This window comes from Anopheles funestus, unplaced genomic scaffold (genome assembly GCF_943734845.2).
Source record: "Anopheles funestus unplaced genomic scaffold, idAnoFuneDA-416_04 scaffold_13_ctg1, whole genome shotgun sequence".
Lineage (NCBI taxonomy): Eukaryota > Metazoa > Arthropoda > Insecta > Diptera > Culicidae > Anopheles > Anopheles funestus.
The window spans coordinates 428,357-454,113 of NW_026045353.1; the positions used below are offsets into that span (position 1 = coordinate 428,357).

At 47.4% G+C, this 25,757-nt stretch overlaps 1 long non-coding RNA gene across 3 annotated transcripts in view; it reads right to left on the reverse strand.

Annotated features, from left to right (window-relative positions):
• Nucleotides 1-800: 800 nt before the first annotated feature.
• Nucleotides 801-25,757, reverse strand: part of LOC125774509 (uncharacterized) — a 105,120-nt gene continuing 80,163 nt past the window's right edge. The window contains exon 3 of one of the 3 annotated variants that reach the window (XR_007420988.1): nt 801-1,149. This is a non-coding gene — a long non-coding RNA (uncharacterized LOC125774509). Of the gene's footprint in view, nt 1,150-5,090; nt 6,245-25,757 lie in introns of those variants that run through there. The other 2 variants (XR_007420989.1, XR_007420987.1) reach the window with 2 other exon arrangements.

Genomic DNA, 25,757 nt, shown 5'->3' on the forward strand with positions numbered 1-25,757 from the left:
CCTTAGCCAAGACACCTTAGCCAAGACACCTTAGCCAGGACACATTAGCCAAGACACCATAGCCAAGACACCTTAGCCAAGACACATTAGCCAAGACACCTTAGCCAAGACACATTAGCCAAGACACCTTAGCCAAGACACCTTAGCCAAGACACATTAGCCAAGACACCTTAGCCAAGACACATAAACCAAGACACCTTAGCCGAGACACATTAGCCAAGACACCTTAGCCAAGACACCTTAGCCAAGACACCTTAGCCAAGACACCTTAGCCAAGACACTTTAGCCGAGACACATTAGCCAAGACACCTTAGCCAAGACACCTTAGTCAAGACACCTTAGCCAAGACACATTAGCCAAGACACTTTAGCCAAGACACATTAGCCAAGACACATTAGCCAAGACACATTAGCCAAGACACCTTAGCCAAGACGCTTTAGCCAAGACACCTTAGCCAAGACACATTAGCCAAGACACCTTAGCCAAGACGCATTAGCCAAGACACATTAGCCAAGACACATTAGCCAAGACACCTTAGCCAAGACACCTTAGCCAAGACACATTAGCCAAGACACCTTAGCCAAGACACCTTAGCCAGGACACCTTAGCCAAGACACCTTAGCCAAGACACCTTAGCCAAGACACATTAGCCAAGACACCTTAACCAAGACACATAAGCCAAGACACCTTAGCCGAGACACATTAGCCAAGACACCTTAGCCAAGACACCTTAGCCAAGACACCTTAGCCAAGACACCTTAGCCAAGACACTTTAGCCGAGACACATTAGCCAAGACACCTTAGCCAAGACACCTTAGCCAAGACACCTTAGCCAAGACACATTAGCCAAGACACTTTAGCCAAGACACATAAGCCAAGACACATTAGCCAAGACACATTAGCCAAGACACCTAAGCCAAGACACCTTAGCCAAGACACCTTAGCCAAGACACATTAGCCAAGACACATTAGCCAAGACACCTTAGCCAAGACACATTAGCCAAGACACCTTAGCCAAGACACCTTAGCGAAGACACCTTAGCCAAGACACATTAGCCAAGACACATTAGCCAAGAAACCTTAGCCAAGACACATTAGCCAAGACACCTTAGCCGAGACACATTAGCCAAGACACCTTAGCCAGGACACCTTAGCCAAGACACATTAGCCAAGACACCTTAGCCAAGACACATTAGCCAAGACACCTTAGCCAAGACACCTTAGCCAAGACACCTTAGCCAAGACACACTAGCCAAGACACATTAGCCAAGACACCTTAGCCAAGACACATTAGCCAAGACACATTAGCCGAGACACATTAGCCAAGACACATTAGCCAAGACACCTTAGCCAAGACACATTAGCCAAGACACCTTAGCCAAGACACCTTAGCCAAGACACATTAGCCAAGACACCTTAGCCAAGACACATAAGCCAAGACACCTTAGCCGAGACACATTAGCCAAGACACCTTAGCCAAGACACCTTAGCCAAGACACCTTAGCCAAGACACTTTAGCCGAGACACATTAGCCAAGACACCTTAGCCAAGACACCTTAGCCAAGACACCTTAGCCAAGACACATTAGCCAAGACACTTTAGCCAAGACACATTAGCCAAGACACATTAGCCAAGACACATTAGCCAAGACACCTTAGCCAAGACACTTTAGCCAAGACACCTTTGCCAAGACACATTAGCCAAGACACCTTAGCCAAGACGCATTAGCCAAGACACATTAGCCAAGACACATTAGCCAAGACACCTTAGCCAAGACACCTTAGCCGAGACACCTTAGCCGAGACACATTAGCCAAGACACCTAAGCCAAGACACCTTAGCCAAGACACATTAGCCAAGACACATTAGCCAAGACACCTTAGCCAAGACACATTAGCCAAGACACCTTAGCCAAGACACCTTAGCCAAGACACATTAGCCAAGGCACATTAGCCGAGACACATTAGCCAAGACATTTTAGCCAAGACACCTTAGCCGAGACACATTAGCCGAGACACCTTAGCCAAGACACCTTAGCCAAGACACCTTAGCCAAGACACCTTAGCCAAGACACTTTAGACGAGACACATTAGCCAAGACACCTTAGCCAAGATACCTTAGCCAAGACACATTAGCCAAGACACCTTAGCCAAGACACATTAGCCAAGACACTTTAGCCAAGACACATTAGCCGAGACACATTAGCCAAGACACATTAGCCAAGACACCTTAGCCAAGACACATTAGCCAAGACACCTTAGCCAAGACACCTTAGCCAAGACACATTAGCCAAGACACCTTAGCCAAGACACATAAGCCAAGACACCTTAGCCGAGACACATTAGCCAAGACACCTTAGCCAAGACACCTTAGCCAAGACACCTTAGCCAAGACACCTTAGCCAAGACACTTTAGCCGAGACACATTAGCCAAGACACCTTAGCCAAGACACCTTAGCCAAGACACCTTAGCCAAGACACATTAGCCAAGACACTTTAGCCAAGACACATTAGCCAAGACACCTTAGCCAAGACACATTAGCCAAGACACCTTAGCCAAGACACTTTAGCCAAGACACCTTAGCCAAGACACATTAGCCAAGACACCTTAGCCAAGACGCATTAGCCAAGACACATTAGCCAAGACACATTAGCCAAGACACCTTAGCCAAGACACCTTAGCCAAGACACCTTAGCCGAGACACATTAGCCAAGACACCTAAGCCAAGACACCTTAGCCAAGACACCTTAGCCAAGACACATTAGCCAAGACACATTAGCCAAGACACCTTAGCCAAGACACATTAGCCAAGACACCTTAGCCAAGACACCTTAGCCAAGACACATTAGCCAAGACACATTAGCCAAGAAACCTTAGCCAAGACACATTAGCAAAGACACCTTAGCCGAGACACATTAGCCAAGACACCTTAGCCAAGACACCTTAGCCAAGACACCTTAGCCAAGACACATTAGCCAAGACACCTTAGCCAAGACACATTAGCCAAGACACCTTAGCCAAGACACCTTAGCCAAGACACCTTAGCCAAGACACATTAGCCAAGACACATTAGCCAAGACACCTTAGCCAAGACACATTAGCCAAGACACCTTAGCCGAGACACATTAGCCAAGACACCTTAGCCAAGACACCTTAGCCAAGACACCTTAGCCAAGACACCTTAGCCGAGACACATTAGCCAAGACACTTTAGCCAAGACACCTAAGCCGAGACACATTAGCCAAGACACATAAGAAAATACACCTTAGCCAAGACACATTAGCCAAGACACCTAAGCCGAGACACATTAGCCAAGACACTTTAGCCAAGACACCTTTGCCGAGACACATTAGCCAAGACACCTTAGCCAAGACACCTTAGCCAAGACACCATAGCCAAGACACCTTAGCCAGGACACATTAGCCGAGACACATTAGCCAAGACACCTTACCCAAAACACATTAGCCAAGACACCTTAGCCAAGACACCTTAGCCAAGACACTTTAGCCAAGACACATTAGCCAAGACACATTAGCCAAGACACATTAGCCAAGACACCTTAGCCAAGACACATTAGCCAAGACACCTTAGCCAAGACACCTTAGCCAAGACACATTAGCCAAGACACCTTAGCCAAGACACATTAGCCAAGACATATTAGCCGAGACACCTTAGCCAAGACACATTAGCCAAGACACATTAGCCAAGACACCTTAGCCAAGACACATTAGCCAAGACACATTAGCCAAGACACCTTAGCCAAGACACATTAGCCAAGACACATTAGCCAAGACACCTTAGCCAAGACACCTTAGCCACGACACATTAGCCAAGACACCTTAGCCAAGACACCTTAGCCAAGACACATTAGCCAAGACACATTAGTCAGGATACATTAGCCAAGACACATAAGCCAAGACACATTAGCCAAGACACCTTAGCCAAGACACATTAGCCAAGACACCTTAGCCGAGACACATTAGCCAAGACACATTAGCCAAGACACATTAGCAAAGACACATTTGCCAAGACACCTTAGCCGAGACACATTAGCCAAGACAACTAAGCCAAGACACCTTAGCCAAGACACATTAGCCAAGACACCTTAGCCAAGACACCTTAGCCAAGACACCTTAGCCAAGACACATTAGCCAAGACACCTTAGCCAAGACACCTTAGCCAAGACACCTTAGCCGAGACACATTAGCCAAGACACCTTAGCCAAGACACCTTAGCCAAGACACATTAGCCAAGACACCTTAGCCAAGACACCTTAGCCAAGACACCTTAGCCAAGACACCTTAGTCAAGACACATTAGCCAAGACACCTTAGCCAAGACACCTTAGCCAAGACACATTAGCCAAGACACTTTAGCCAAGACATATTAGCCAAGACACTTTAGCCAAGACACCTTAGCCGAGACACATTAGCCAAGACACCTAAGCCAAGACACCTTAGCCAAGACACCTTAGCCAAGACACCTTAGCCAAGACACTTTAGCCGAGACACATTAGCCAAGACACCTTAGCCAAGACACCTTAGCCAAGACACATTAGCCAAGACACCTTAGCCAAGACACATTAGCCAAGACACTTTAGCCAAGACACATTAGCCGAGACACATTAGCCAAGACACATTAGCCAAGACACCTTAGCCAAGACACATTAGCCAAGACACATTAGCCAAGACACCTTAGCCAAGACACCTTAGCCAAGACACATTAGCCAAGACACCTAAGCCAAGACACATTAGCCAAGACACCTTAGCCGAGACACATTAGCCAAGACACCTTAGCCAAGACACCTTAGCCAAGACACCTTAGCCAAGACACCTTAGCCAAGACACTTTAGCCGAGACACATTAGCCAAGACACCTTAGCCAAGACACCTTAGCCAAGACACATTAGCCAGGCACTTTAGCCAAGACACATTAGCCAAGACACATTAGCCAAGACACCTTAGCCAAGACACCTTAGCCAAGACACATTAGCCAAGACACCTTAGCCGAGACACATTAGCCAAGACACCTTAGCCAAGACACCTTAGCCAAGACACCTTAGCCAAGACACATTAGCCAAGACACTTTAGCCAAGACACATTAGCCGAGACACATTAGCCAAGACACATTAGCCAAGACACCTTAGCCAAGACACCATAGCCAAGACACCTTAGCCAAGACACCTTAGCCCAGACACCTTAGCCGAGACACATTAGCCAAGACACCTTAGCCAAGACACCTTAGCCAAGACACCTTAGCCAAGACACATTAGCCAAGACACTTTAGCCAAGACACATTAGCCGAGACACATTAGCCAAGACACATTAGCCAAGACACCTTAGCCAAGACACATTAGCCAAGACACCTTAGCCAAGACACATTAGCCAAGACACCTTAGCCAAGACACATTAGCCAAGACACCTTAGCCGAGACACATTAGCCAAGACACTTTAGCCAAGACACCTAAGCCGAGACACATTAGCCAAGACACATTAGCCAAGACACATTAGCCAAGACACCTTAGCCAAGACACCTTAGCCAAGACACATTAGCCAAGACACTTTAGCCAAGACACATTAGCCGAGACACATTAGCCAAGACACATTAGCCAAGACACCTTAGCCAAGACACATTAGCCAAGACACCATAGCCAAGACACCTTAGCCAAGACACCTTAGCCAAGACACCTTAGCCGAGACACATTAGCCAAGACACCTAAGCCAAGACACCTTAGCCAAGACACATTAGCCAAGACACCTAAGCCAAGACACCTTAGCCAAGACACCTTAGCCAAGACACATTAGCCAAGACACATTAGCCAAGACACCTTAGCCAAGACACATTAGCCAAGACACCTTAGCCAAGACACCTTAGCGAAGACACCTTAGCCAAGACACATTAGCCAAGACACATTAGCCAAGAAACCTTAGCCAAGACACATTAGCCAAGACACCTTAGCCGAGACACATTAGCCAAGACACCTTAGCCAGGACACCTTAGCCAAGACACATTAGCCAAGACACCTTAGCCAAGACACATTAGCCAAGACACCTTAGCCAAGACACCTTAGCCAAGACACCTTAGCCAAGACACATTAGCCAAGACACCTTAGCCAAGACACCTTAGCGAAGACACCTTAGCCAAGACACATTAGCCAAGACACATTAGCCAAGAAACCTTAGCCAAGACACATTAGCCAAGACACCTTAGCCGAGACACATTAGCCAAGACACCTTAGCCAGGACACCTTAGCCAAGACACATTAGCCAAGACACCTTAGCCAAGACACATTAGCCAAGACACCTTAGCCAAGACACCTTAGCCAAGACACCTTAGCCAAGACACATTAGCCAAGACACATTAGCCAAGACACCTTAGCCAAGACACATTAGCCAAGACACATTAGCCGAGACACATTAGCCAAGACACATTAGCCAAGACACCTTAGCCAAGACACATTAGCCAAGACACCTTAGCCAAGACACCTTAGCCAAGACACATTAGCCAAGACACATTAGCCAAGACACATAAGCCAAGACACCTTAGCCGAGACACATTAGCCAAGACACCTTAGCCAAGACACCTTAGCCAAGACACCTTAGCCAAGACACCTTAGCCAAGACACTTTAGCCGAGACACATTAGCCAAGACACCTTAGCCAAGACACCTTAGCCAAGACACCTTAGCCAAGACACATTAGCCAAGACACTTTAGCCAAGACACATTAGCCAAGACACATTAGCCAAGACACATTAGCCAAGACACCTTAGCCAAGACACTTTAGCCAAGACACCTTTGCCAAGACACATTAGCCAAGACACCTTAGCCAAGACGCATTAGCCAAGACACATTAGCCAAGACACATTAGCCAAGACACCTTAGCCAAGACACCTTAGCCGAGACACCTTAGCCGAGACACATTAGCCAAGACACCTAAGCCAAGACACCTTAGCCAAGACACATTAGCCAAGACACATTAGCCAAGACACCTTAGCCAAGACACCTTAGCCAAGACACATTAGCCAAGGCACATTAGCCGAGACACATTAGCCAAGACATTTTAGCCAAGACACCTTAGCCGAGACACATTAGCCGAGACACCTTAGCCAAGACACCTTAGCCAAGACACCTTAGCCAAGACACCTTAGCCAAGACACTTTAGACGAGACACATTAGCCAAGACACCTTAGCCAAGATACCTTAGCCAAGACACATTAGCCAAGACACCTTAGCCAAGACACATTAGCCAAGACACTTTAGCCAAGACACATTAGCCGAGACACATTAGCCAAGACACATTAGCCAAGACACCTTAGCCAAGACACATTAGCCAAGACACCTTAGCCAAGACACCTTAGCCAAGACACATTAGCCAAGACACCTTAGCCAAGACACATAAGCCAAGACACCTTAGCCGAGACACATTAGCCAAGACACCTTAGCCAAGACACCTTAGCCAAGACACCTTAGCCAAGACACCTTAGCCAAGACACTTTAGCCGAGACACATTAGCCAAGACACCTTAGCCAAGACACCTTAGCCAAGACACCTTAGCCAAGACACATTAGCCAAGACACTTTAGCCAAGACACATTAGCCAAGACACCTTAGCCAAGACACATTAGCCAAGACACCTTAGCCAAGACACTTTAGCCAAGACACCTTAGCCAAGACACATTAGCCAAGACACCTTAGCCAAGACGCATTAGCCAAGACACATTAGCCAAGACACATTAGCCAAGACACCTTAGCCAAGACACCTTAGCCAAGACACCTTAGCCGAGACACATTAGCCAAGACACCTAAGCCAAGACACCTTAGCCAAGACACCTTAGCCAAGACACATTAGCCAAGACACATTAGCCAAGACACCTTAGCCAAGACACATTAGCCAAGACACCTTAGCCAAGACACCTTAGCCAAGACACATTAGCCAAGACACATTAGCCAAGAAACCTTAGCCAAGACACATTAGCAAAGACACCTTAGCCGAGACACATTAGCCAAGACACCTTAGCCAAGACACCTTAGCCAAGACACCTTAGCCAAGACACATTAGCCAAGACACCTTAGCCAAGACACATTAGCCAAGACACCTTAGCCAAGACACCTTAGCCAAGACACCTTAGCCAAGACACATTAGCCAAGACACATTAGCCAAGACACCTTAGCCAAGACACATTAGCCAAGACACCTTAGCCGAGACACATTAGCCAAGACACCTTAGCCAAGACACCTTAGCCAAGACACCTTAGCCAAGACACCTTAGCCGAGACACATTAGCCAAGACACTTTAGCCAAGACACCTAAGCCGAGACACATTAGCCAAGACACATAAGAAAATACACCTTAGCCAAGACACATTAGCCAAGACACCTAAGCCGAGACACATTAGCCAAGACACTTTAGCCAAGACACCTTTGCCGAGACACATTAGCCAAGACACCTTAGCCAAGACACCTTAGCCAAGACACCTTAGCCAAGACACCTTAGCCAGGACACATTAGCCGAGACACATTAGCCAAGACACCTTACCCAAAACACATTAGCCAAGACACCTTAGCCAAGACACCTTAGCCAAGACACTTTAGCCAAGACACATTAGCCAAGACACATTAGCCAAGACACATTAGCCAAGACACCTTAGCCAAGACACATTAGCCAAGACACCTTAGCCAAGACACCTTAGCCAAGACACATTAGCCAAGACACCTTAGCCAAGACACATTAGCCAAGACACATTAGCCGAGACACCTTAGCCAAGACACATTAGCCAAGACACATTAGCCAAGACACCTTAGCCAAGACACATTAGCCAAGACACATTAGCCAAGACACCTTAGCCAAGACACATTAGCCAAGACACATTAGCCAAGACACCTTAGCCAAGACACCTTAGCCACGACACATTAGCCAAGACACCTTAGCCAAGACACCTTAGCCAAGACACATTAGCCAAGACACATTAGTCAGGATACATTAGCCAAGACACATAAGCCAAGACACATTAGCCAAGACACCTTAGCCAAGACACATTAGCCAAGACACCTTAGCCGAGACACATTAGCCAAGACACATTAGCCAAGACACATTAGCAAAGACACATTTGCCAAGACACCTTAGCCGAGACACATTAGCCAAGACAACTAAGCCAAGACACCTTAGCCAAGACACATTAGCCAAGACACCTTAGCCAAGACACCTTAGCCAAGACACCTTAGCCAAGACACATTAGCCAAGACACCTTAGCCAAGACACCTTAGCCAAGACACCTTAGCCGAGACACATTAGCCAAGACACCTTAGCCAAGACACCTTAGCCAAGACACATTAGCCAAGACACCTTAGCCAAGACACCTTAGCCAAGACACCTTAGCCAAGACACCTTAGTCAAGACACATTAGCCAAGACACCTTAGCCAAGACACCTTAGCCAAGACACATTAGCCAAGACACTTTAGCCAAGACATATTAGCCAAGACACTTTAGCCAAGACACCTTAGCCGAGACACATTAGCCAAGACACCTAAGCCAAGACACCTTAGCCAAGACACCTTAGCCAAGACACCTTAGCCAAGACACTTTAGCCGAGACACATTAGCCAAGACACCTTAGCCAAGACACCTTAGCCAAGACACATTAGCCAAGACACCTTAGCCAAGACACATTAGCCAAGACACTTTAGCCAAGACACATTAGCCGAGACACATTAGCCAAGACACATTAGCCAAGACACCTTAGCCAAGACACATTAGCCAAGACACATTAGCCAAGACACCTTAGCCAAGACACCTTAGCCAAGACACATTAGCCAAGACACCTTAGCCAAGACACATTAGCCAAGACACCTTAGCCGAGACACATTAGCCAAGACACCTTAGCCAAGACACCTTAGCCAAGACACCTTAGCCAAGACACCTTAGCCAAGACACTTTAGCCGAGACACATTAGCCAAGACACCTTAGCCAAGACACCTTAGCCAAGACACATTAGCCAAGACACTTTAGCCAAGACACATTAGCCAAGACACATTAGCCAAGACACCTTAGCCAAGACACCTTAGCCAAGACACATTAGCCAAGACACCTTAGCCGAGACACATTAGCCAAGACACCTTAGCCAAGACACCTTAGCCAAGACACCTTAGCCAAGACACATTAGCCAAGACACTTTAGCCAAGACACATTAGCCGAGACACATTAGCCAAGACACATTAGCCAAGACACCTTAGCCAAGACACATTAGCCAAGACACCATAGCCAAGACACCTTAGCCAAGACACCTTAGCCCAGACACCTTAGCCGAGACACATTAGCCAAGACACCTTAGCCAAGACACCTTAGCCAAGACACCTTAGCCAAGACACATTAGCCAAGACACTTTAGCCAAGACACATTAGCCGAGACACATTAGCCAAGACACATTAGCCAAGACACCTTAGCCAAGACACATTAGCCAAGACACCTTAGCCAAGACACATTAGCCAAGACACCTTAGCCAAGACACATTAGCCAAGACACCTTAGCCGAGACACATTAGCCAAGACACTTTAGCCAAGACACCTAAGCCGAGACACATTAGCCAAGACACATTAGCCAAGACACATTAGCCAAGACACATTAGCCAAGACACCTTAGCCAAGACACCTTAGCCAAGACACATTAGCCAAGACACTTTAGCCAAGACACATTAGCCGAGACACATTAGCCAAGACACATTAGCCAAGACACCATAGCCAAGACACATTAGCCAAGACACCATAGCCAAGACACCTTAGCCAAGACACCTTAGCCAAGACACCTTAGCCGAGACACATTAGCCAAGACACCTAAGCCAAGACACCTTAGCCAAGACACCTTAGCCAAGACACATTAGCCAAGACACATTAGCCAAGACACCTTAGCCAAGACACATTAGCCAAGACACCTTAGCCAAGACACCTTAGCCAAGACACATTAGCCAAGACACATTAGCCAAGACACCTTAGCCAAGACACATTAGCCAAGACACCTTAGCTGAGTTACATTAGCCAAGACACCTTAGCCAAAACACCTTAGCCAAGACACCTTAGCCAAGACACCTTAGCCAAGACACCTTAGCCAAGACACCTTAGCCAAGACACCTTAGCCAAGACACCTTAGCCAAGACACCTTAGCCAAGACACATTAGCCAAGACACATTAGCCAAGACACCTTAGCCAAGACACATTAGCCAAGACACCTTAGCCGAGACACATTAGCCAAGACACCTTAGCCAAGACACCTTAGCCAAGACACCTTAGCCAAGACACCTTAGCCGAGACACATTAGCCAAGACACTTTAGCCAAGACACCTGAGCCGAGACACTTTAGCCAAGACACCTTAGCCAAGACACCTTAGCCAAGACACCTTAGCCAAGACACATTAGTCAAGACACCTTAGCCAAGACACCTTAGCCAAGACACATTAGCCAAAACACCTTAGCCAAGACACATTAGCCAAGACACATTAGCCGAGACACCTTAGCCAAGACACATTAGCCAAGACACCTTAGCCAAGACACATTAGCCAAGACACATTAGCCGAGACACCTTAGCCGAGACACATTAGCCAAGACACCTTAGCCAAGACACCTTAGCCAAGACACTTTAGCCGACACACATTAGCCAAGACACCTTAGCCAAGACACCTTAGCCAAGACACCTTAGCCAAGACACATTAGCCAAGACACTTTAGCCAAGACACCTTAGCCAAGACACCTTAGCCAAGACACCTTAGCCAAGACACATTAGCCAAGACACCTTAGCCAAGACACATAAGCCAAGACACCTTAGCCAAGACACATTAGCCAAGACACCTTAGCCAAGACACCTTAGCCAAGACACCTTAGCCAAGACACATTAGCCAAGACACTTTAGCCAAGACACATTAGCCGAGACACATTAGCCAGGACACATTAGCCAAGACACCTTAGCCAAGACACATTAGCCAAGACACCATAGCCAAGACACCTTAGCCAAGACACCTTAGCCAAGACACCTTAGCCGAGACACATTAGCCAAGACACCTAAGCCAAGACACCTTTGCCAAGACACCTTAGCCAAGACACATTAGCCAAGACACATTAGCCAAGACACCTTAGCCAAGACACATTAGCCAAGACACCTTAGCCAAGACACATTAGCCAAGACACATTAGCCAAGACACCTTAGCCAAGACACATTAGCCAAGACACCTTAGCCGAGACACATTAGCCAAGACACCTTAGCCAAGACACCTTAGCCAAGACACCTTAGCCAAGACACCTTAGCCAAGACACCTTAGCCAAGACACATTAGCCAAGACACCTTAGCCAAGACACCTTAGCCAAGACACCTTAGCCAAGACACATTAGCCAAGACACATTAGCCAAGACACCTTAGCCAAGACACATTAGCCAAGACACCTTAGCCGAGACACATTAGCCAAGACACCTTAGCCAAGACACCTTAGCCAAGACACCTTAGCCAAGACACCTTAGCCGAGACACATTAGCCAAGACACCTTAGCCAAGACACCTAAGCCGAGACACATTAGCCAAGACACATTAGCCAAGACACATTAGCCAAGACACATTAGCCAAGACACCTTAGCCAAGACACCTTAGCCAAGACACTTTAGCCGAGACACATTAGCCAAGACACCTTAGCCAAGACACATTAGCCAAGACACCTTAGCCAAGACACCTTAGCCAAGACACATTAGCCAAGACACCTTAGCCAAGACACCTTAGCCAAGACACATTAGCCAAGACACCTTAGCCAAGACACATTAGCCAAGACACATTAGCCGAGACACCTTTGCCAAGACACATTAGCCAAGACACCTTAGCCAAGACACATTAGCCAAGACACATTAGCCGAGACACATAAGCCAAGACACCTTAGCCAAGACACCTTAGCCAAGACACCTTAGCCAAGACACCTTAGCCAAGACACCTTAGCCAAGACACATTAGCCAAGACACCTTAGCCAAGACACATTAGCCAAGACACATTAGTCAAGACACCTTAGCCAAGACACCTTAGCCAAGACACCTTAGCCAAGACACCTTAGCCAAGACACCTTAGCCAAGACACATTAGCCAAGACACATTAGCCAAGACACCTTAGCCAAGACACCTTAGCCAAGACACATTAGCCAAGACACTTTAGCCAAGACACCTAAGCCGAGACACATTAGCCAAGACACCTTAGCCAAGACACCTTAGCCAAGACACTTTAGCCGAGACACATTAGCCAAGACACATTAGCCAAGACACCTTAGCCAAGACACATAAGCCAAGACACCTTAGCCAAGACACATTAGCCAAGACACCTAAGCCGAGACACATTAGCCAAGACACTTTAGCCAAGACACCTTAGCCGAGACACATTAGCCAAGACACCTTAGCCAAGACACCTTAGCCAAGACACCTTAGCCAAGACACCTTAGCCAGGACACATTAGCCGAGACACATTAGCCAAGACACCTTAGCCAAGACACATTAGCCAAGACACATTAACCGAGACACCTTAGCCAAGACACTTTAGCCAAGACACATTAGCCAAGACACATTAGCCAAGACACATTAGCCAAGACACCTTAGCCAAGACACATTAGCCAAGACACCTTAGCAAAGACACCTTAGCCAAGACACATTAGCCAAGACACCTTAGCCAAGACACATTAGCCAAGACACATTAGCCGAGACACCTTAGCCAAGACACCTTAGCCAAGACACATTAGCCGAGACACATAAGCCAAGACACCTTAGCCAAGACACGTTAGCCAAGACACCTTAGCCAAGACACATTAGCCAAGACACATTAGCCAAGACACCTTAGCCAAGACACATTAGCCAAGACACCTTAGCCGAGACACATTAGCCAAGACACCTTAGCCAAGACACCTTAGCCAAGACACCTTAGCCAAGACACCTTAGCCAAGACACATTAGCCAAGACACCTTAGCCAAGACACATTAGCCAAGACACCTTAGCCAAGACACCTTAGCCAAGACACCTTAGCCAAGACACATTAGCCAAGACACCTTAGCCAAGACACATTAGCCAAGACACCTTAGCCAAGACACCTTAGCCAAGACACCTTAGCCAAGACACCTTAGCCAAGACACCTTAGCCAAGACACATTAGCCAAGACACCTTAGCCAAGACACCTTAGCCAAGACACCTTAGCCAAGACACATTAGCCAAGACACCTTAGCCAAGACACATTAGCCAAGACACCTTAGCCGAGACACATTAGCCAAGACACCTTAGCCAAGACACCTTAGCCAAGACACCTTAGCCAAGACACCTTAGCCGAGACACATTAGCCAAGACACTTTAGCCAAGACACCTAAGCCGAGACACATTAGCCAAGACACCTTAGCCAAGACACCTTAGCCAAGACACCTTAGCCAAGACACATTAGCCTAGACACCTTAGCCAAGACACATTAGCCAAGACACCTTAGCCAAGACACCTTAGCCAAGACACCTTAGCCAAGACACATTAGCCAAGACACCTTAGCCGAGACACATTAGCCAAGACACCTTAGCCAAGACACCTTAGCCAAGACACCTTAGCCAAGACACCTAAGCCGAGACACATTAGCCAAGACACTTTAGCCAAGACACCTAAGCCGAGACACATTAGCCAAGACACCTTAGCCAAGACACCTTAGCCAAGACACCTTAGCCAAGACACATTAGCCTAGACACCTTAGCCAAGACACCTTAGCCAAGACACATTAGCCAAGACACCTTAGCCAAGACACATTAGCCAAGACACCTTAGCCAAGACACCTTAGCCAAGACACATTAGCCGAGACACCTTAGCCAAGACACCTTAGCCAAGACACATTAGCCTAGACACCTTAGCCAAGACACCTTAGCCAAGACACATTAGCCAAGACACCTTAGCCAAGACACATTAGCCAAGACACCTTAGCCAAGACACCTTAGCCAAGACACATTAGCCGAGACACCTTAGCCAAGACACCTTAGCCAAGACACATTAGCCAAGACACATTAGCCAAGACACATTAGCCTAGACACCTTAGCCAAGACACCTTAGCCAAGACACCTTAGCCAAGACACATTAGCCAAGACACATTAGCCAAGACACCTTAGCCAAGACACATTAGCCAAGACACCTTAGCCGAGACACATTAGCCAAGACACCTTAGCCAAGACACCTTAGCCAAGACACCTTAGCCAAGACACCTTAGCCAAGACACATTAGCCAAGACACCTTAGCCAAGACACCTTAGCCGAGACACATAAGCCAAGACACCTTTGCCAAGACACCTTAGCCAAGACACCTTAGCCAAGACACATTAGCCAAGACACATTAGCCAAGACACCTTAGCCAAGCACCATAGCCAAGACACCTTAGCCAAGACACCTTAGCCAAGACACCTTAGCCAAGACACCTTAGCCAAGACACATTAGCCAAGACACCTTAGCCGAGACACATTAGCCAAGACACCTTAGCCAAGACACCTTAGCCAAGACACCTTAGCCAAGACACCTTAGCCAAGACACCTTAGCCAAGACACATTAGCCAAGACACATTAGCCAAGACACCTTAGCCAAGACACATTAGCCAAGACACCTTAGCCAAGACACCTTAGCCAAGACACCTTAGCCAAGACACATTAGCCAAGACACATTAGCCAAGACACCTTAGCCAAGACACCTTAGCCAAGACACATTAGCCAAGACACATTAGCCAAGACACATTAGCCTAGACACCTTAGCCAAGACACCTTAGCCAAGACACATTAGCCACGACACCTTAGCGAAGACACCTTAGCCAAGACACATTAGCCAAGACACCTTAGCCAAGACACCTTAGCCAAGACACCTTAGCCAAGACACCTTAGCCAAGACACCTTAGCCAAGACACCTTAGCCAAGACACATTAGCCAAGACACCTTAGCCAAGACACATTAGCCAAGACACCTTAGCCGAGACACATTAGCCAAGACACCTTAGCCAAGACACCTTAGCCAAGACACCTTAGCCAAGACACCTTAGCCAAGACACATTAGCCAAGACACTTTAGCCAAGACACCTTAGCCAAGACACCTTAGCCAAGACACATTAGCCAAGACACATTAGCCAAGACACCTTAGCCGAGACACATTAGCCAAGACACCTTAGCCGAGACACATTAGCCAAGACACCTTAGCCAAGACACCTTAGCCAAGACACCTTAGCCAAGACACCTTAGCCGAGACACATTAGCCAAGACACTTTAGCCAAGACACCTAAGCCGAGACACATTAGCCAAGACACCTTAGCCAAGACACCTTAGCCAAGACACCTTAGCCAAGACACATTAGCCTAGACACCTTAGCCAAGACACCTTAGCCAAGACACATTAGCCAAGACACCTTAGCCAAGACACATTAGCCAAGACACCTTAGCCAAGACACCTTAGCCAAGACACATTAGCCAAGACACATTAGCCAAAACACCTTAGCCAAGACACATTAGCCAAGACACATTAGCCAAGACACCTTAGCCAAGACACATTAGCCAAGACACCTTAGCCGAGACACATTAGCCAAGACACCTTAGCCAAGACACCTTAGCCAAGACACCTTAGCCAAGACACCTTAGCCAAGACACCTTAGCCAAGACACATAAGCCAAGACACCTTAGCCAAGACACCTTAGCCAAGACACCTTAGCCAAGACACCTTAGCCAAGACACATTAGCCAAGACACATTAGCCAAGACACCTTAGCCAAGACACATATGCCAAGACACCTAAGCCGAGACACATTAGCCAAGACACCTTAGCCAAGACACCTTAGCCAAGACACCTTAGCCAAGACACCTTAGCCGAGACACATTAGCCAAGACACTTTAGCCAAGACACCTAAGCCGAGACACATTAGCCAAGACACCTTAGCCAAGACACCTTAGCCAAGACACCTTAGCCAAGACACATTAGCCTAGACACCTTAGCCAAGACACCTTAGCCAAGACACATTAGCCAAGACACCTTAGCCAAGACACATTAGCCAAGACACCTTAGCCAAGACACATTAGCCAAGACACATTAGCCGAGACACATTAGCCAAGACACTTTAGCCAAGACACCTAAGCCGAGACACATTAGCCAAGACACCTTAGCCAAGACACCATAGCCAAGACACCTTAGCCAAGACACCTTAGCCAAGACACATTAGCCAAGACACCTTAGCCAAGACACATTAGCCGAGACACATAAGCCAAGACACCTTTGCCAAGACACCTTAGCCAAGACACCTTAGCCAAGACACATTAGCCAAGACACATTAGCCAAGACACCTTAGCCAAGACACATTAGCCAAGACACCTTAGCCGAGACACATTAGCCAAGACACCTTAGCCAAGACACCTTAGCCAAGACACCTTAGCCAAGACACCTTAGCCAAGACACCTTAGCCAAGACACATTAGCCAAGACACATTAGCCAAGACACCTTAGCCAAGACACATTAGCCAAGACACATTAGCCAAGACACATTAGCCAAGACACCTTAGCCAAGACACATAAGCCAAGACACATTAGCCAAGACACATTAGCCAAGACACATTAGCCAAGACACATTAGCCAAGACACCTTAGCCAAGACACATTAGCCAAGACACCTTAGCCGAGACACATTAGCCAAGACACCTTAGCCAAGACACCTTAGCCAAGACACCTTAGCCAAGACACCTTAGCCAAGACACATTAGCCAAGACACCTTAGCCAAGACACATTAGCCGAGACACATAAGCCAAGACACCTTTGCCAAGACACCTTAGCCAAGACACCTTAGCCAAGACACATTAGCCAAGACACATTAGCCAAGACACCTTAGCCAAGACACATTAGCCAAGACACCTTAGCCGAGACACATTAGCCAAGACACCTTAGCCAAGACACCTTAGCCAAGACACCTTAGCCAAGACACCTTAGCCAAGACACCTTAGCCAAGACACATTAGCCAAGACACATTAGCCAAGACACCTTAGCCAAGACACATTAGCCAAGACACCTTAGCCAAGACACCTTAGCCAAGACACCTTAGCCAAGACACATTAGCCAAGACACATTAGCCAAGACACCTTAGCCAAGACACCTTAGCCAAGACACATTAGCCAAGACACATTAGCCAAGACACATTAGCCTAGACACCTTAGCCAAGACACCTTAGCCAAGACACATTAGCCACGACACCTTAGCGAAGACACCTTAGCCAAGACACATTAGCCAAGACACCTTAGCCAAGACACCTTAGTCAAGACACCTTAGCCAAGACACCTTAGCCAAGACACATTAGCCAAGACACATTAGCCAAGACACCTTAGCCAAGACACATTAGCCAAGACACATTAGCCAAGACACCTTAGCCAAGACACATTAGCCAAGACACCTTAGCCGAGACACATTAGCCAAGACACCTTAGCCAAGACACCTTAGCCAAGACACCTTAGCCAAGACACCTTAGCCAAGACACCTTAGCCAAGACACATTAGCCAAGACACCTTAGCCAAGACACCTTAGCCAAGACACCTTAGCCAAGACACATTAGCCAAGACACATTAGCCAAGACACCTTAGCCAAGACACATTAGCCAAGACACCTTAGCCGAGACACATTAGCCAAGACACCTTAGCCAAGACACCTTAGCCAAGACACCTTAGCCGAGACACATTAGCCAAGACACTTTAGCCAAGACACCTAAGCCGAGACACATTAGCCAAGACACCTTAGCCAAGACACCTTAGCCAAGACACCTTAGCCAAGACACCTTAGCCAAGACACATTAGCCAAGACACCTTAGCCAAGACACATTAGCCAAGACACTTTAGCCAAGACACCTTAGCCGAGACACCTTAGCCAAGACACCTTAGCCAAGACACATTAGCCAAGACACATTAGCCAAAACACCTTAGCCAAGACACATTAGCCAAGACACATTAGCCAAGACACCTTAGCCAAGACACATTAGCCAAGACACCTTAGCCGAGACACATTAGCCAAGACACCTTAGCCAAGACACCTTAGCCAAGACACCTTAGCCAAGACACCTTAGCCAAGACACCTTAGCCAAGACACATAAGCCAAGACACCTTAGCCAAGACACCTTAGCCAAGACACCTTAGCCAAGACACATTAGCCAAGACACATTAGCCAAGACACCTTAGCCAAGACACATTAGCCAAGACACCTAAGCCAAGACACATTAGCCAAGACACCTTAGCCAAGACACCTTAGCCAAGACACCTTAGCCAAGACACCTTAGCCGAGACACATTAGCCAAGACACTTTAGCCAAGACACCTAAGCCGAGACACATTAGCCAAGACACCTTAGCCAAGACACCTTAGCCAAGACACCTTAGCCAAGACACATTAGCCTAGACACCTTAGCCGAGACACATTAGCCAAGACACCTTAGCCAAGACACCTTAGCCAAGACACCTTAGCCAAGACACCTTAGCCAAGACACATTAGCCTAGACACCTTAGCCAAGACACCTTAGCCAAGACACATTAGCCAAGACACCTTAGCCAAGACACATTAGCCAAGACACCTTAGCCAAGACACATTAGCCAAGACACATAAGCCGAGACACCTTAGCCAAGACACCTTAGCCAAGACACATTAGCCAAGACACATTAGCCAAGACACATTAGCCTAGACACCTTAGCCAAGACACCTTAGCCAAGACACCTTAGCCAAGACACATTAGCCGAGACACATTAGCCAAGACACCTTAGCCAAGACACATAAGCCAAGACACATTAGCCAAGACACCTTAGCCAAGACACATTAGCCAAGACACCTTAGCCGAGACACATTAGCCAAGACACCTTAGCCAAGACACCTTAGCCAAGACACCTTAGCCAAGACACCTTAGCCAAGACACATTAGCCAAGACACCTTAGCCAAGACACATTAGCCGAGACACATAAGCCAAGACACCTTTGCCAAGACACCTTAGCCAAGACACCTTAGCCAAGACACATTAGCCAAGACACATTAGCCAAGACACCTTAGCCAAGACACATTAGCCAAGACACCTTAGCCGAGACACATTAGCCAAGACACCTTAGCCAAGACACCTTAGCCAAGACACCTTAGCCAAGACACCTTAGCCAAGACACATTAGCCAAGACACATTAGCCAAGACACCTTAGCCAAGACACATTAGCCAAGACACATTAGCCAAGACACCTTAGCCAAGACACATTAGCCAAGACACCTTAGCCAAGACACCTTAGCCAAGACACCTTAGCCGAGACACATTAGCCAAGACACCTTAGCCAAGACACCTTAGCCAAGACACCTTAGCCAAGACACCTTAGCCTAAACACCTTAGCCAAGACACTTTAGCCAAGACACCTTAGCCAAGACACCTTAGCCGAGACACATTTGCCAAGACACCTTAGCCAAGACACCTTAGCCAAGACACATTAGCCAAGACACCTTAGCCAAGACACCTTAGCCAAGACACCTTAGCCAAGACACATTAGCCAAGACACCTTAGCCAAGACACATTAGCCAAGACACATTAGCCGAGACACCTTAGCCAAGACACCTTAGCCAAGACACCTTAGCCAAGACACATTAGCCAAGACACATTAGCCAAGACACCTTAGCCAAGACACCTTAGCCAAGACACCTTAGCCAAGACACCTTAGCCGAGACACATTAGCCAAGACACATTAGCCAAGACACATTAGCCAAGACACTTTAGCCAAGACACATTAGCCAAGACACATTAGCCAAGACACCTTAGCCAAGACACCTTAGCCAAGACACATTAGCCAAGACACCTTAGCCGAGACACATTAGCCAAGACACCTTAGCCAAGACACCTTAGCCAGGACACCTTAGCCAAGACACATTAGCCGAGACACATTAGCCAAGACACATTAGCCAAGACACCTTAGCCAAGACACATTAGCCAAGACACCATAGCCAAGACACCTTAGCCAAGACACCTTAGCCCAGACACCTTAGCCGAGACACATTAGCCAAGACACCTTAGCCAAGACACCTTAGCCAAGACACATTAGCCAAGACACCTTAGCTGAGTTACATTAGCCAAGACACCTTAGCCAAGACACATTAGCCAAGACACCTTAGGCAAGACACATTAGCCAAGACACATTAGCCGAGACACCTTAGCCAAGACACCTTAGCCAAGACACCTTAGCCAAGACACCTTAGCCAAGACACCTTAGCCAAGACACCTTAACCAAGACACTTTAGCCGAGACACATTAGCCAAGACACCTTAGCCAAGACACCTTAGCCGAGACACATTAGCCAAGACACCTTAGCCAAGACACCTTAGCCAAGACACCTTAGCCAAGACACCTTAGCCAAGACACGTTAGCCAAGACACCTTAGCCAAGACACCTTAGCCAAGACACATTAGCCAAGACACCTTAGCCAAGACACCTTAGCCAAGACACCTTAGCCAAGACACCTTAGCCAAGACACATTAGCCAAGACACATTAGCCAAGACACCTTAGCCAAGACACATTAGCCAAGACACATTAGCCAAGACACATTAGCCAAGACACCTTAGCCAAGACACATTAGCCAAGACACCTTAGCCGAGACACATTAGCCAAGACACCTTAGCCAAGACACCTTAGCCAAGACACCTTAGCCAAGACACCTTAGCCAAGACACATTAGCCAAGACACATTAGCCAAGACACCTTAGCCAAGACACATTAGCCAAGACACATTAGCCAAGACACATTAGCCTAGACACCTTAGCCAAGACACCTTAGCCAAGACACATTAGCCAAGACACCTTAGCCAAGACACATTAGCCAAGACACCTTAGCCGAGACACATTAGCCAAGACACCTTAGCCAAGACACCTTAGCCAAGACATCTTAGCCAAGACACCTTAGCCAAGACACATTAGCCAAGACACATTAGCCAAGACACATTAGCCAAGACACCTTAGCCAAGACACCTTAGCCAAGACACTTTAGCCAAGACACCTTAGCCGAGACACATTAGCCAAGACACCTTAGCCAAGACACCTTAGCCAAGACACCTTAGCCAAGACACCTTAGCCAAGACACATTAGCCAAGACACATTAGCCAAGACACCTTAGCCAAGACACCTTAGCCAAGACACATTAGCCAAGACACCTTAGCCAAGACACCTTAGCCAAGACACCTTAGCCAAGACACCTTAGCCGAGACACATTAGCCAAGACACCTTAGCCAAGACACCTTAGCCAAGACACCTTAGCCAAGACACCTTAGCCGAGACACATTAGCCAAGACACTTTAGCCAAGACACCTAAGCCGAGACACATTAGCCAAGACACCTTAGCCAAGACACCTTAGCCAAGACACCTTAGCCAAGACACTTTAGCCGAGACACATTAGCCAAGACACCTTAGCCAAGACACCTTAGCCAAGACACATAAGCCAAGACACCTTAGCCAAGACACATTAGCCAAGACACCTAAGCCGAGACACATTAGCCAAGACACTTTAGCCAAGACACCTTAGCCGAGACACATTAGCCAAGACACCTTAGCCAAGACACCTTAGCCAAGACACCTTAGCCAAGACACCTTAGCCAGGACACATTAGCCGAGACACATTAGCCAAGACACCTTAGCCAAGACACATTAGCCAAGACACCTTAGCCAAGACACCTTAGCCAAGACACTTTAGCCAAGACACATTAGCCAAGACACATTAGCCAAGACACCTTAGCCAAGACACATTAGCCAAGACACCTTAGCCAAGACACCTTAGCCAAGACACATTAGCCAAGATACCTTAGCCAAGACACATTAGCCAAGACACATTAGCCGAGACACCTTAGCCAAGACACATTAGCCAAGACACCTTAGCCAAGACACATTAGCCAAGACACATTAGCCGAGACACATAAGCCAAGACACCTTAGCCAAGACACCTTAGCCAAGACACCTTAGCCAAGACACATTAGCCAAGACACCTTAGCCAAGACACATTAGCCAAGACACCTTAGCCGAGACACATTAACCAAGACACCTTAGCCAAGACACCTTAGCCAAGACACCTTAGCCAAGACACCTTAGCCAAGACACATTAGCCAAGACACATTAGCCAAGACACCTTAGCCAAGACACATTAGCCAAGACACCTTAGCCAAGACACCTTAGCCAAGACACCTTAGCCAAGACACATTAGCCAAGACACATTAGCCAAGACACATTAGCCAAGACACATTAGCCAAGACACCTTAGCCAAGACACCTTAGCCAAGACACATTAGCCGAGACACATTAGCCAAGACACCTTAGCCAAGACACATAAGCCAAGACACCTTAGCCAAGACACATTAGCCAAGACACATGAGCCAAGACACCTTAGCCAAGACACATCAGCCAAGACACATTAGCCGAGACACCTTAGCCGAGACTCATTAGCCGAGACACATTAGCCGAGACACCTTAGCCGAGACACATTAGCCGAGACACATTAGCCAAGACACATTAGCCAAGACACCGAAGCCAAGACACCTTAGCCGAGACACTTTGACCAAGACACCTTAGCAAAGACACCTTAGCCAAGACACATTAGCCGAGACACATTAGCCGATACACCTTAGCCGAGACACATTAGCCAAGACACCTTAGCCAAGACACCTTAGCCAAGATACATTAGCCAAGACACATTAGCCAAGACACCTTAGCCAAGACACCTTAGCCAAGACACCTTAGCCAAGACACATTAGCCAAGACACATTAGCCAAGACACATTAGCCGAGACACATTAGCCAAGACACCTTAGCCAAGACACCTTAGCCAAGACACATTAGCCGAGACACCTTAGCCAAGACACATTAGCTGAGACACATTAGCCAAGACACCTTAGCCAAGACACATTAGCCAAGACACATTAGCCAAGACACCTTAGCCAAGACACATTAGCCGAGACACCTTAGCCAAGACACATTAGCCGCGACACATTAGCCGAGACACCTTAGCCAAGACACCTTAGCCAAGACACATTAGCCAAGACACATTAGCCGAGACACATTAGCCAAGACACATTAGCCAAGACACATTAGCCGAGACACCTTAGCCAAGACACCTTAGCCGAGACACATTAGCCGAGACACATTAGCCAAGACACATTAGCCAAGACACCTAAGCCAAGACACCTTAGCCGAGACACTTTAGCCAAGACACCTTAGCAAAGACGCATTAGCCAAGACACCTTAGCCAAGACACCTTAGCCGAGACACCTTAGCCAAGACACCTTAGAAAAGACACATTAGCCGAGACACATTAGCCAAGACACCTTAGCCAAGACACCTTAGCCAAGACACCTTAGCCAAGACACATTAGGCGAGACACATTAGCCAAGACACCTTAGCCAAGACACCTTAGCCAAGACACCTTAGCCAAAACACCTAAGCCAAGACACTTTAGCAGAGACACATTAGCCATGACACCTTAGCCAAGACACATAAGCAGAGACACCTTAGCAGAGACACATTAGCCAAGACACCTTAGACAAGACACATTAGCCGAGATACATAAGCCAAGACACCTTAGCCAAGACACCTTAGCCAAGACACATTAGCCAAGACACCTTAGCCAAGACACATTAGCCGAGACACATTAGCCAAGACACCTTAGCCAAGACACTTTAGCCACGACACCTTAGCCAAGACACATTAACCGAGACACCTTAGCCAAGACACATTAGCCAAGACACCTTAGCCAAGACACATTAGCCAAGACACTTTAGCCACGACACCTTAGCCAAGACACCTTAGAAAAGACACCTTAGCCAAGACACCTTAGCCGAGACACATTAGCCGAGACACATTAGCCAAGACACATTAGCCAAGACACCTAAGCCAAGACACCTTAGCCGAGACACTTTAGCCAAGACACCTTAGCAAAGACACATTAGCCAAGACACCTTAGCCAAGACACATTAGCCGAGACACATTAGCCAAGACACCTTAGCCAAGACACCTTAGCCAAGACACCTTAGCCAAGACACATTAGCCGAGACACATTAGCCAAGACACCTTAGCCAAGACACATTAGCCAAGACACCTTAGCCAAGACACCTTAGCCAAGACACCTTAGCCAAGACACATTAGCCGATACACATTAGCCACGATACCTTAGCCAAGACACCTTAGCCAAGACACATTAGCCAAGACACATTAGCCAAGACACATTAGCCACGACACCTTAGCCAAGACACCTTAGCCAAGACACATTAGCCAAGACACATTAGCCAAGACACATAAGCAGAGACACATTAGCCGAGACACATTAGCCAAGACACCTTAGTAAAGACACCTTAGCCAAGACACCTTAGCCAAGACACCTTAGCCAAGACACCTAAGCCAAGACACTTTAGCAGAGACACATTAGCCATGACACCTTAGCCAAGAGACCTTAGCCAAGACACATTAGCCAAGACACCTTAGCCAAGACACCTTAGCAAAGACACATTAGCCAAGACACATTAGCCAAGACACATTAGCCGAGACACCTTAGCCAAGACACCTAAGCCAAGACACCTTAGCCGAGACACTTTAGCCAAGACACCTTAGCCAAGACACCTTAGCCAAGACACATTAGCCAAGACACATTAGCAAAGACACCTTAGCCTAGACACCTTAACCAAGACACCTTAGCCAAGACACCTTAGCCAAGACACATTAGCCAAGACACATTAGCCAAGACACATTAGCCAAGACACATAAGCAGAGAC